The 12,707-nt window shown below is 47.0% G+C and overlaps 1 protein-coding gene across 17 annotated transcripts in view; it reads left to right on the top strand.

The window, feature by feature from the left end:
* Positions 1–12,707, top strand: part of TACC2 (transforming acidic coiled-coil containing protein 2) — a 212,876-nt gene that overhangs the window by 141,736 nt on the left and 58,433 nt on the right. The gene's annotated exons all lie outside the window — the stretch shown is intronic.

Genomic DNA, 12,707 nt, shown 5'->3' with positions numbered 1-12,707 from the left:
TCAATTACTCAGAAGTCTGGCAGGATCTTTCTTTAGGTCTCATTGGACCTCTTTCAAAGCCTTGTTTCTTAAGGCGACCCTTGGCTAAGTCATTTAGCTTAAATGGCAGCATCTCGAATGTGGGCTTCTCAGTTCCTAGAAGCAGATTTCACTTTTGGATATTATCGTTTGACAAAATGATGAGTAGTTTTTTTCCCCCTGAAACCAAATAAGCTGTAAAGTTGTCTGTAGAGTGGGAGTTGCCTGAGTCCCAAAGGTGCTATCTCAGTTCAGGTTGCTATAACAAAAATACCACAGATGGGGTGGCTTAAACAACAGGTATTTATTTCTCATAGTTCTGGAGGCTGGGAAGTCCAAGATTAGTGTGTCGGCAGAGCCAGTGTGTGGTGAGGGCCCCCTTCCTGGTTTACAGACGGCTGTCTTCTTGTCCTCGCATGACAGGACAGTGAAAGAGACAGACGGAGAAAGAGAGAGAAAGCAAGCTCTCAAGTATCTCTTCTTATAAGGGCACTAATGCCCTTATAAGGCTCCACCCCCATGACCTAATCACCTCCCAGAGGCGCTACCTCCTAATGCCATCACGTTGGGAGTTAGAGTTTCAGTGTACAAATTTTGGGGAGACACAAGCATTGAGTCCACAGCAGATGCTTTTCTTTGGTTATCATTTCTGAATATCTCCAGCATGGGCTCTGTGGCCAGGTACCTGGGTCCAGAAGAATGGCCCTTCACTACCTTCTCTGTAGAGCTTATCTGCTGGCTTTCTCTAAGGTGAGCAGAAGGCCAGAACATTCCAAGGCCTTCCAGGTAGCTGCCAGTTGTCCAAGGGGTCATGCCACCCCTTTCTGCTGGGCACTGTGACAGGGCACCTGCCAATGGTAGGGTGAGCAGCTACGACTGGGGGATTGGTTAAGTGACCGTGGCAGGTGTTACATCCAGGTCAGTGGATTCGGGGCACTCTCCCCATCGACGCTCTGTCCTCATCTTCATGTTTCTTTCTGCCATCTACAGCCTGTTTCTGTGGCTATAGTTTTGGTTGCCTAGGAACCACTGTAGCCTGAAATATGATTGGCTGCTCTTGCCAGATGGATTGCCTGAGCTGGGGCAGCGTTCGGGGGGTAGGCAAAGGATGTTGAACAATTCCATTCTCTCTCCCTGAGATTAATGATGAGCACTTAGGTATTGTAAACAATTGTTCCATGAAAGCCAATTGTTCATGGACTCATGCTTTTACTTCAGGTTGACGGCAGTCTGGGGGAGACTGGTTGGCCACAAAGAACCGACTTGGAACTGCTCATGTATATCCATTCTGCATTGGAAGTGGTAGCTTTGATGGCACTGGTTCTGTTTATGTTTACAACTTCACTTTAGCAGTTGTTTCTAGAGAGCAGGTGGGTGCTGTTTGCTTTTGCCGAACATGGAAACAGAGCTGGATGCTGCAGTGTCAAAGCCAAGAGTGAAAAGCTCTTCTTCTTAGTCTTGTTGAGTAGACTCAGGTGTTTCCCATTATAGAAACATTATATTATTACTCCTATGATGAGGCAAGTACTTCCGCCCCCATTTTATAGGTAAGGAGACTGAAGTCACTGCATGGCTTAAATGAAGGGGTTGGCAAACTTTTTCTGTAAAGGGCCAGACAATAAACGTGTTAGGCTTTGCAGGCTGTATGTTCTCTGTTGCAACAACTCTTCTGTGAGAGTGTGAAAGCAGCCACGGACAGTTAGTGAGTACATCAATGTCCCAGTTAAACTTTAGTTACAGAAACAGGCAGTGAGTTGTACTTTGCTGGCACCTGATCATACAGGGCTTGGACTCATGTCCCCTCCTCTCATTACCTCATGGCCATTTATCAACACAAGCGTCCTCAAGTCTTCGGCCTGGGCCACCTTCTCTGTTCTAAGACATCTCATCCATGCTCATGGATTTAATACTATTATATACCGAGAATGCCCCCATTTATATCCTTCCTTCTCGTCTGAGCACCATACTTATCCAGCTGCTTACTTTATATCTCCTCTTGGGTCTCTCAGGGGCCGGTCAGGCCTAACTTGTCCAAAATAGAACTGATGACCTTCCTTATCTCAAAAACAAAAAAAGTACATATGAAGTAACCGAGCCTCCACCCCAGTTCCCCATCTCAGCACATGGCACCTCACCGCCCAGCTGCTCTGACCAGAAACCTGGTAGTCAAGTCCTGTTTTTCCTTTTCCTTCACCTCCCTTCTTTCTAAACAGTTCCCTGTATCTGCTTCCCATTGCTTTTAGTCTAACATCCAAACCCCCTGTTGGGGCCTACAGGCACACCGGTCAGCTGTCAGTTCTTTGAACATGCAATACCCACCTGCCCCAGGGTCTTTGCACATGCTGTAAGCCGTCTAGAAGGCCTTCTGCCCCATGCTGGCACGGCTGCCTCCTTCTCCAGCTTTGATTCTCGGCAGGTTTTCCTGCCTTTACTCTCCAGTGCTGTCCGGTGGAACCTGTGACGATGGAAAGGTCCTATAATTCGTGATGTCCCATATGGTAGCCACTAGCCACTAGTGGCTACTGAGCGCTCAAAATGTGGGTAGTACACCCAAGAAACTGAATCTTTAATTTTATTTAATTTAAATTAAAATAGCCACGTATGGTAAGCGGCTGTTGTATTGGACATTGCAGCTCAGTATATCATTCTTTTGTTTGAGTTCTTTGTAAAACTCAGCACAGTGTGGAGTTATTTGATTTGTCCCTTTAACTGTTATCAGAATGTGAGCAGCATGAGGGCATTCTCCTTGGTTTTCTTTTTTTTTGCTGCTTTTTATTTACTTATTTATTTAGTTAAACTTTATTCAAGTATAGTTGATTGACAATGTTGTGTTTAATTTCTGCTGTACAGCAAAGTGATTCAGTTATACATACATATATTCTTTTTCATATTCTTTTCCATTACGGTTTCTCACAATTTTACTTTTTATGCTTGTGTCCCCCGTACCTAGTACAGTGCCTGGCACATAGTAGGCACTCAGTAAATCATTTATTGAATGAATGAATGCATGAACAGATGAATGAATGTCTTACTAGCAAAAAGAATCCTAGGTACATCGGCTCCACACTGAGCTATGCCAAGGGGCCCTGCAGTCGGGGACTTGATGGGGCCGGGAGAGGCTTGGGTGGACCCCAGGCACTAAGGTTCTGTGGTACTTGACCCAGGAAGACAGCTGGTTCAACCCTTGGCCTGCCAGTCACCACCATGTAGCGTCACAGGGTCCTGCCAGAGCCCCCGGTTAAAGGAAGCACATCCCTGCCTAAAGGCTCCCGCAGAATATCCCAGGATGCATTGCAGGCTATAGGTTACTCCGGTAACAGCTGGACACACACCGCAGCCTCCTTCCCTTCCTGGATGGCTCGCTCCTCCTCTCGGACGTCTGTTTTCTCCCAAACTTCTGTGCACCCGAGGGTGTCTCTGTCCGTCTCTCAGCTGGTCTCTTCCCCACCTTCATTGCTGGGTAGATGAGGCAGCGGCCGCAGGCAGTGCAGAGGCTTATGAGGAGGCTGGGGCAGGACAATGAGCAGCGATTTACCTTTGTTCTCTCATTCTTTGCCCTAGAAAAAGAAAGCGGCTCCTGGGGTCTTCTGCACAATGCATCCCATTTCTGTGTGATAAATTACCTGTTGGAGAGGTGGACTTCCCGCAGGTTTTGTACTTGCCAACCCTCCTTATTTAGAAGCGTTGTTTTCTCTGCGTTAGCTGCTTTCACTGTTTTCTCTGCTTTCTCCTTAAATGGAAGCAGCAGCAGCTCCTGGCTCTGGGCCGGGGATGGTGGGGTGGAGGCAGGGGTGGAGGTGGCCCTTCTGTCCAGGGTTTGCTCCAGCCCTGCTAACAGGCAGATCCTAGCAGCTCTTTGTCCTTATGGGACTGACAGCTAAGGCCAAGTGCTGGGCCCAGTTTGCGGTCAACATCCCAGCTTCATTTCCTTCAAGGTGTTTGTGGAGTTCCAGAGTCTGAGAATTTTAGAGCTGGAAACATCAGGATCTTAGAAATCACAGGGGGCTTTTTCCTGACAGAAAGTTAGTTTTAAATCCCATGAGCACATCATTTGTGAACTATCACTCGGGCCTTTCCTGCTAGTTATTATTCAAACTGAGTCTGGTAGTCATTTTAATCTTTTCCCTTTAACTTTCAATTTGCTAAAAAATATATTTAGATATATCATTTGGCAAGCTTAAACCAGAGGTGTCCTCCCAGGGCAGTGAAATAGCTTAGACTGCAAATTCTCTCTCCGCTGAGGAAATGTAGTGGATAGTTTATTTGGGGATAAAAATGACTGACAGGGCCCTTGGTCCAGACCCTCCCTTGAGTCTTAGCTTGTGTCTTTGCCCTGAAGTGTCTTTTAATTTTCTGATTCCTTCCATCATCTCAGGGATGTTCTAGAGGTCAATTTCTAAGGGAAGTGGGTGTTTACCCTGTTTATCCGAGTGGGAGGTAGCTGAAGTTCATCTAGGTTGAGCTTAACATTTATTAAACACCCAGCCGCTCTTTATTGATGCGGGGGGAGAAAATCACCCTGAGATTTGCCAACCTGTCAGCCATGCTTTCTGCAGCTCCTCCCCCTTCCCCCCACCCTGCACAAGCTCGCCTTTAATGGGGATCAGATCTGGGTCTCTGGGACTTCAGAAGCAGTCTGGATCAAAGGGGGCTCCAGCTTCTGAGAGTTACTTTGCTTTGTCAAGGCCCTGGTGGAACTTGCTAATTGTTCTTTGATCTGCTTTAAAGGGACATGCCTAAAGCAGTCTGGAAGTATTTTCCCTCCAGGAAGAAGGCGGGAGAGGCTGGCTTTACTTTAGGGAAAACATCTGCAAACATGTAGGTCTTGCGTGGAATTTCCTGGCCCAACTTTGTTCAGAGAGGATCCTGTCACTGTGTTCATTTCCTTTAATGCTTGAGGGGAGAAGGACCGACCCTGAAGACACTTTCCTGGAGGGCAGTGCTGCTGGGGGAGTGAGGTCATCACTCACAACTTCAGTCTCCAAGGAACTCTGCTCCTGGGGGAGAAGGAAAAGGCTGAAGTGTCCAGAGGGTGTGCGAGAGGCAGCTGCTGGGGGTGGGTGGGCGGTGCCTGGGTCAGGCTGGACCCTTTGGTATTCCAGCCTCAGTGTCTCTTAGAAGGGCTTTGCCTGTGGCCTCAGCTAGGCATCTTCGCTGGCACGTGAAAAACCCAAACTTCAAACTGATTTAAAGAAAAGAGGGAGCGGGGAGAGATAAATTAGGAGTTTGGGATTAACAGTTACACATTACTATATACAAAATAAACAACAAGGACCTACTGTATAGCACAGGGGACTATATTCAATATCTTGTAATAACCTGTAAGGGAAAAGAATCTGAAAAAGAATGTATATATATGTATATGTATAACTGAATCACTTTGGTGTACACCTGAAACTAACACAACATTGTAAATTAAATATACTTCAACTGAAAAAATAAAGGTCCAGAGCAAAGAAAAAAAAAAAGAAAGAAAAGAGGGAAAATGTTTCCTATAACTGACAGGTGGTAATTGTCAGGATGGCTTAGAGAAAGGGATCTCCTCCCATTTTGTCCAAAAAACTGGACAAAAACCTGAAAAACCTAAAACATCAGAGTTTGTGGCTTTTAGACTCACTTTCTTTGACCTACAGTAGGTGAGTTCCTCCTGGGGCTGCCCCTCTAACCTCTTGATGCCTCTAAGGGGCTTTCAGCAGCTGGGGTTTTGTGCAGCCTCTGGTGCTGCCTGCAGGGACCAGGCTGGGAGGTGAGGAGACCGAGGGGAGGGAGGGGCGGTCCTCTGGGCCCTGGTCCTTGTTTGGCCAATGAACTGACCTTCGGCAGCTCAGCCTGTGTCTCGGGCCCTAACGGGGGTGTCATGGGAGGCGAGCCTGCTCCTGGGAAAAGGCCCGGGTGTTTTGGCATCTGTAGTGAGTATGTTTAGGTCCCAGGGTCAGGCCTGGAAGAATGACCCAAGGCCAAGGGAGAAGTAAGGAGCGGGAGGAGTATGGTCGTGCGTGGCTGGACGCTTCCATCAGTGTTTGCCCCGGAGTCTTGCTGCGGATGGTTCTGGGCGCTACACGGAGCTGGGGTCCGTGGGAAGGAGTGCCAGGTGAGAATGGCAAGGTGGACTCTGGTGGGACTGGTGCTCAAGGAGCTGCCTGTGAGACTTCAGAATGGAGAGGTGTTCGTTCTCGTGTCCCTCATGCCCAAGTGTTCTAGTAACAGATGACGGAAGAGCGCGTGGACCACACACCATGGACGCTGGCCCGCTCCAGGGCGTGGCTCTTACCACCCACCCGACTGCACAGAACCGGCGCTGCCCCCAGCCTCAAGGCCACCTCGGGATTTAGTCACGGCCCCGAGGTCACTAGCCACCTGCTCCCAGAGACAGGACAGTAGGAGGGGGCTGTGCTGGTGGAACTCTCCCCCCTGCCTTTCTCTGTCTCTGTCTCTCTGTCTCTCTCTCCTGTCTGCCCGCTCTGTGTGAGTCTGTCCCTGTCGCCTGGTCCTGCCCGTGGATTCAGTGGGTTCTTTCTCCTGACTGCAAGTCCTCCGTTTCCTCTCTGTCTTTCTGGCTGGTGAAATGGGTCCATATCTGTGACCTGCATATTTTACATGGACCAGAGGGTCAGGTGACATTGACACTGGGGGGTGGGGGGGGAGGGGGTGCTGATGTAGTGACCCAGCCGCTCCCAAGATAAAGAGGGGTGAGGGTGCCCAGAACAGCGCTAAGCAGCCCATCTCCACTGTCAAGAACAGTGCAAAGTTAATAAATGCCACCTTAAAAAACAATTAGTGGACCACCGCACACAATGCTGACCTGTCCTAGGTTCCTGGGCACGAGGCATTGCCGGCTCAGTCTGTGCCCTCAGTACCATCAGCTTTCAGAGCCTCAGTGATGACATCCATGAAGTGGGGTTAACACCCCATCCCCCTCCTTGTTGCAGAAGAATTCTGCACCTGAGAGAATATATGTAAAGAAATGATATATGACATAATGATGGATGCATGTCATTATACATTTGTCCAAACCCAGAGAATGTAAAACACCAAGAGTGAACGGTAATGTAGACTATGGATTTGGAGTGATTATGATGTGTCAATTTTATGTTGATCAATTGTAGCAAATGTCCCACTCTAGTTGAGGATATTAGTAATAGGAGAGTCTATACATGCGTGGAGGCAGGGAATAGTAAGTGTATGAAAAATCTCTGTCTTTTCCTCAGTTGTACTGTGAACCTTAAACTGCTCTTAAAAAGTAATGTCTTAATTTAAAAAAACCCAGTATAAACAAAACAAACAAACAAAAAACAACAACAAAACAACAACAAAAAAGAAATGATATATGAAATGTTTCTGTTTTTTTTTGTTTGAATATAGCATAATTCCTATGTAATCTACTGAAGAAAACCCTGCAACGCCAATACGTTGTGTAGTAGGCTACATTAATATCACTCGTCTGAACTGTTTATAACAACAGGAAAACCCCTTAGTGCTTGTGAAGGTGGAAAAGAACATGCTAAACCTCAGAACCAGTCTGCTGGGAAGGGGGTGCTTTGATACTGCTGTTCGGTTCTCTAAGCTCACTCTCTTAGGTTTACATATTATATTTCCCAATCTGTGCTCAAAATATATACTATGACATGGCATGACATGACATGATATTTGTAATTTCCTGGATACTGATTTTCTCCCACTTCTCCAAGTGTGACCACCCCTTCTAAAAGTCAAGGTTTAGATGCCTCTGGTGGTGGGTGGAAGGGACCAGAGGTGCGGGGGTGATTGGGTACAGACTTGCCAGGAGATGATATGGATTGCCCAAATCTCAGGGGCCCTGGGAAATATCTTCCCCATACCCAGATGTAACTTTTTATTGGTAAAAAATTAAATTGGGGATGAAAATCCATGACATTGGAGCAGTCAAGTTGTAAGATAGAAGGGAACAAAGTAATAGAATGATGGCTACACATGAAGAATTGGGGGCCAAGGTGATGCAACGGCCACACTCGGCCTGCAGGGAGCCCACATCTGCTGGGGAGGCCGATGCCACAGCCCCAAGCCGTGCACATGGGCATCCTAGGCACTGGGCTGGAGACCTCAGTGTGCAGGGGGGGTGGGGAAGTGACCGAGCAGCATTCCGTGTCTTTGCGAGGTCCCCAAGCTGCGCGTTGACAGTGTGTCCACGTGTCAGGAAGTGAGTCTGCATCTTCTCTCGTCTGGGACCTGGACAAAATCTAAGGCGGAGAGCACTGGATATACTGTGGTAAGATGGGTGAGCTCACCTCTGGGCATCCCTCAGACAAAAGCATCTATTAAGGGCTCAGAATCAAGTGTTTGTGCCCGTGGAGTCCCTTGTTCTGAGTGACACATACCCTCCCCTTCCCGCTCTCCTTCTGGCTTATTCTGAGGCATTGCTTCCAAGGCCTGGGGTAAAAATAGTGTCTAAGGGAGAAATTGAGGGTTTGTGGGGCCTCTGTCTTGAAATGGTGCTTAGGAAGTGTCTGATTTTTTTTCCATATCTGAGTACTTCTGCATTCTTTGGCGGAGATGCTTTTTTTCCATCCCTGATGTCTTTGTTGTAAGATTTCTGTTTACTTGAGTTTAGAGGCTGTGGAATGAGGATTTGGTTGATGGGTTTTCCTCCAGGAGTCTGATCTCGAGCTGGCCAGTTCTCTCAGTGGTCATGATGATCATTGCCTGAACCAAGCGAATGAGACCCTCTGGTGTTGGTTTTTGAAGGAGGTGCCGGGTGGAATGTCCAGAGTCAGAACTTTTCCATCTTAATTTTGGGCAAAATGTATCATATTCTCCATTCATGCTTCCCCCGGTTTTGTGAGCAAAGACTTAGGTGAAATTCCTGATTCTTTCCTTTTCTTATCTCTTATGCTTAATCCATTCACATGTCCTGTGACAAATAAAAGAGATAAGCCCCTAATTATTTAATTCATCTTACATTAAGGTTTTCAGCTGAAACCAGAAGCATGACTTTTAAATTTATTTATTTATTTATTTATGGCTGTGTTGGGTCTTCGTTTCTGTGCGAGGGCTTTCTCCAGTTGCGGCGAGCGGGGGCCACTCTTCATCGCGGTGCGCGGGCCTCTCACTGTCGCGGCCTCTCTTGTTGCGGAGCACAGGCTCCAGACGCGCAGGCTCAGTAGTTGTGGCTCACGGGCCTAGTTGCTCCGCGGTATGTGGGATCCTCCCAGACCAGGGCTCGAACCCGTGTCCCCTGCATTGGCAGGCAGACTCTCAACCACTGCGCCACCAGGGAAGCCCCGAAGCATGACTTTTAAATAGCAGGAACCTTAAGATAATGGAGAACTTTGAGCCTTTGATGCAAGAGATTTGAGAAACAAAGCACAAAGCTGGCCTTTAACACCTTGCCCTAAAATAAGCGAGGCTGGAGGCTGGAGCATGCTTATAAGTAACTGGGCTTGAAGGCAAGATGAATAGAAATAGCCAGGTGACTATGGTCAGATTTGTACCATGTTCTGTTCCTTTTATCATAAAATTGAGTTGTTTGTTGTCAAGAAGGTCAGCTCTGAGAGTCTGTTTTAACCCAGTTGGCTTATTGTCACAAATCCCTTAACCTTGAGACAGTTTGTCTGTTTGATGTGGGAAATTTACCTGTTCGTTGGAGCTTTGTTATACATAATTGAAATATGAGGTTACTTATCAGCTTTGTCATATTTAAGCCAGTGATGATGACTCCGATATTTTTGTTATTATTAAATCAACTGGTGTAAAAGATGATTCAGAGTCTCTTGGAGTCGAGAAAAACTATTTTTTTCCTTGTATCAATTATAGTGCAAGTAAAAATAAATGCTTATATTTAGCCAAAACTTTTTGAAAGCGCTCTTGGAATCTCAGTACCACCGCTGACAGCTGGCTCCTTAACTTCTCACATGTTAACACAAACCTGGCCGCTTCTCACCACCTTGGTCCATGCCCCTCTGCTAGTCTGAGCCTCATCTTCTCCCTTCTGGATTCTCCTGTCTCCTTGCTGATCTGATCATCTCCTCCTCCCCCCACCCAACTCCTGCGCCTGCTGCTGTTCTCTGAGCAGCCAGAAAGACCTTTTAAAAACGTAGATCAGGGCGAGCCCTTGTCCCGAGTAGAACCCTCCACTGGTGTTCCAGCTCCTCAAGGCAGCTTTCTCCTCCTGCCCACTGTGCTCTCAAGATCTGGGGGCCTTACACCCATTCCTTGCACTTGGCAAGCTCCTTCTCACCTCAGGGTGCTTCCTCTTGTGCTTCTCTCTGCCTGGAACCTTCTTTCCCCAGCTCCATGATGACTGTCTCTTTCCTCCTTCTTCAAGTCTGTCTCTGAGAAACCTTCCTTCTAGGGAACGCAAGAGAGAGAAACTCCAAGTGCAGCCCAGAGCCTGGAACAAACTGCGTCAGCACTTCTGTTTTGTTGATTATAGTTTCTCTCCGAGTGGCTGTGAATTAATTCAGTAAATAGTCGAGTGAAGTTTCTTGCTTAATTTTACAATTCCTCGCCCACAGCCCTTTTAGCAGTATGTGTCTGGGGGCGGGGGTTGGTGTTAAGTGTGTGGGAAGAACAAGAAAATCACACTCTTTTCTCATCGCTCTGTAAAAATCTCAGGAATCATTGGCACAGCTGTCCCCTGACTACAGGGGGCTTTAAAGAAAAGATGACTACGCTTAGTGTTTCTCTGATTATGTTTAGGTGATGGATACAATAATCTTGGTTGTAGAATTTTAACACTTGAAGGACTGGAGAGAGTAAATGCCTTCGAACTGCCTGGCCTTGTACACGGCATTTTCCAGGTATAAACTCACTTCTCAAAGTAACCCCATATGGCTGGTGGTACCACCACCTGTTACTCGCTACTATGCACACTGCATAGACGGGGAAACTGCGGCCCAGGGATGTTACAGAAACTGTCCCAAGTGGCTCACCTCACAGGTGGCAGAGCAGGACTTTTAGAACCAGATCTGTTGATCTCATTTTTTATATTTGGTGAATGTTGTGCTCTGTTCATCTACAAAATGATCAGAATCATAAATTCCTATCTTATACACAAAGAAAGTGCTTTCACTTAGATTTTATCAGTTCAGAATTTTTAATCAGTAGGTCAAAGGCTGGGTTGATGTCGCTGCATCTTGTATGAGAGAGGGCGTGATAACACACTGAGGCAGGCGGTGCCTTCAGGGAAAAGCATGCTTTCAAGGTGTTGAACAATACTTATTCTCTGCAACTGGCATCCTGTTTACAAGATGGTCTTCTCCTTTTTATCATGTAAAGAGATGGGAAAGAAAGGAACAAAAGATTGGCATCCTCCTCCTTCTTTATTATACAGAAGCGCTGTTTGCAGACAGTGGTAGAAAATGAGCTTTTCAAACTTTCTAAATGTCAGACTTTTTTTTACAAAAGTATTCTGGCCACCCCATCCCAAGTTCAGGTTTGTACATCTTGTTTCTGTGTGCAGCATCGCGATGGAGGCTCATTGAGACCCACAGTGGACCGCAGGTTGTCATTCACTTAGCAGAGCTGGGAAAGAGATTTTCTGGAGAATTCATCTTTCTCAGCGCAGAGAGGCTGTGGGACATATTGGTTCAGATAAGTGAAATACAGCAAAAACTAAACCCACTCTGGAGGCATGTTCTCAGTTGTCAAAGCCTCAGGGTCTCCAGTTGCCTCTCTCAAGGTCACTGTTCTCTTCCCCAGGAGGGTGTTTTTTCTGAACTGAACTTGGGTCCGCTCGCCTGCTTTGCAGCGAAGTCAATCTACTGACACTGGATTGCGGTAAAAGAAAGTACAGCATTTATTTGCAGCATGCCAGGCAAGGAGAATGGTCAACTCATGCTCAAAAGACCTGAACTCCTCAAAGGTTTGCAGGGAAGGATTTTTTATTTTTTTTTTAAAGGAAGGTACTTTTTCTTTTTTTAAAATTTATTTATTTTTGGCTGCGTTGGGTCTTCATTGCTGCGCATGGGCTTTCTCTAGTTAAGGCAAGTGGGAGCTACTCTTCGTTTCGGTGCATGGGCTTCTCATGCGGTGGCTTCTCTTGTTGCGGAGCACAGGCCCTAGGTGCACGGGCTTCAGTAGTTGTGGCACGCAGGCTCAGTAGTTGTGGCTTGCTGGCTCTAGAGCGCAGGCTCAGCAGTTGTGCTGCACGGGCTTAGTTGCTCCACAGCATGTGGAATCTTCCCGGACCAGGGATCAAACCCATGTCCCCTGCATTGGCAGGCAGTTTCTTAACCACTGCACCACCAGGGAAGTCCGGGAAGGATTTTTAAAGGCAACATTTGGGGTGAGGGCTGCAGGGTGGATAACTTTCTTCTGATTGGCTGGTGGTGAGGTGACAGGGTGACGTTTAGGGAATCTCAATCATCAACCTTCTGGTTCTAACCAGTCTGGGGTCTGCGTGCTTGTGGTCAGCGTGTGGTCACCATCCTCCACCCGGGAGGGTCTTGGTTCCTGGAAAACATGTGTCCAATTGTACTGTATATATTGATACCTTCAGGAGGAGCTAGGACTCTGTTTTATCACTGAACTATTGTTTCTTGACTGCTTTTCCTTTGTTTCTGCATTCCCTCACTTCCTAATTAGTAACTGCTTGAGTTTGCTCTTTGGAACTCAGGGAAGGCCAAGGAGACAAAAACCTTTTTCTACAAACAATCTGCAGGTTCCTGCTCCGTTAATAATCCCAGCTGCTTGGGTCTCACAAGGAACTCGCC

This window comes from Balaenoptera musculus, chromosome 16 (genome assembly GCF_009873245.2).
Source record: "Balaenoptera musculus isolate JJ_BM4_2016_0621 chromosome 16, mBalMus1.pri.v3, whole genome shotgun sequence".
Lineage (NCBI taxonomy): Eukaryota > Metazoa > Chordata > Mammalia > Artiodactyla > Balaenopteridae > Balaenoptera > Balaenoptera musculus.
This window is presented reverse-complemented; position numbering and strand designations above follow the sequence as displayed.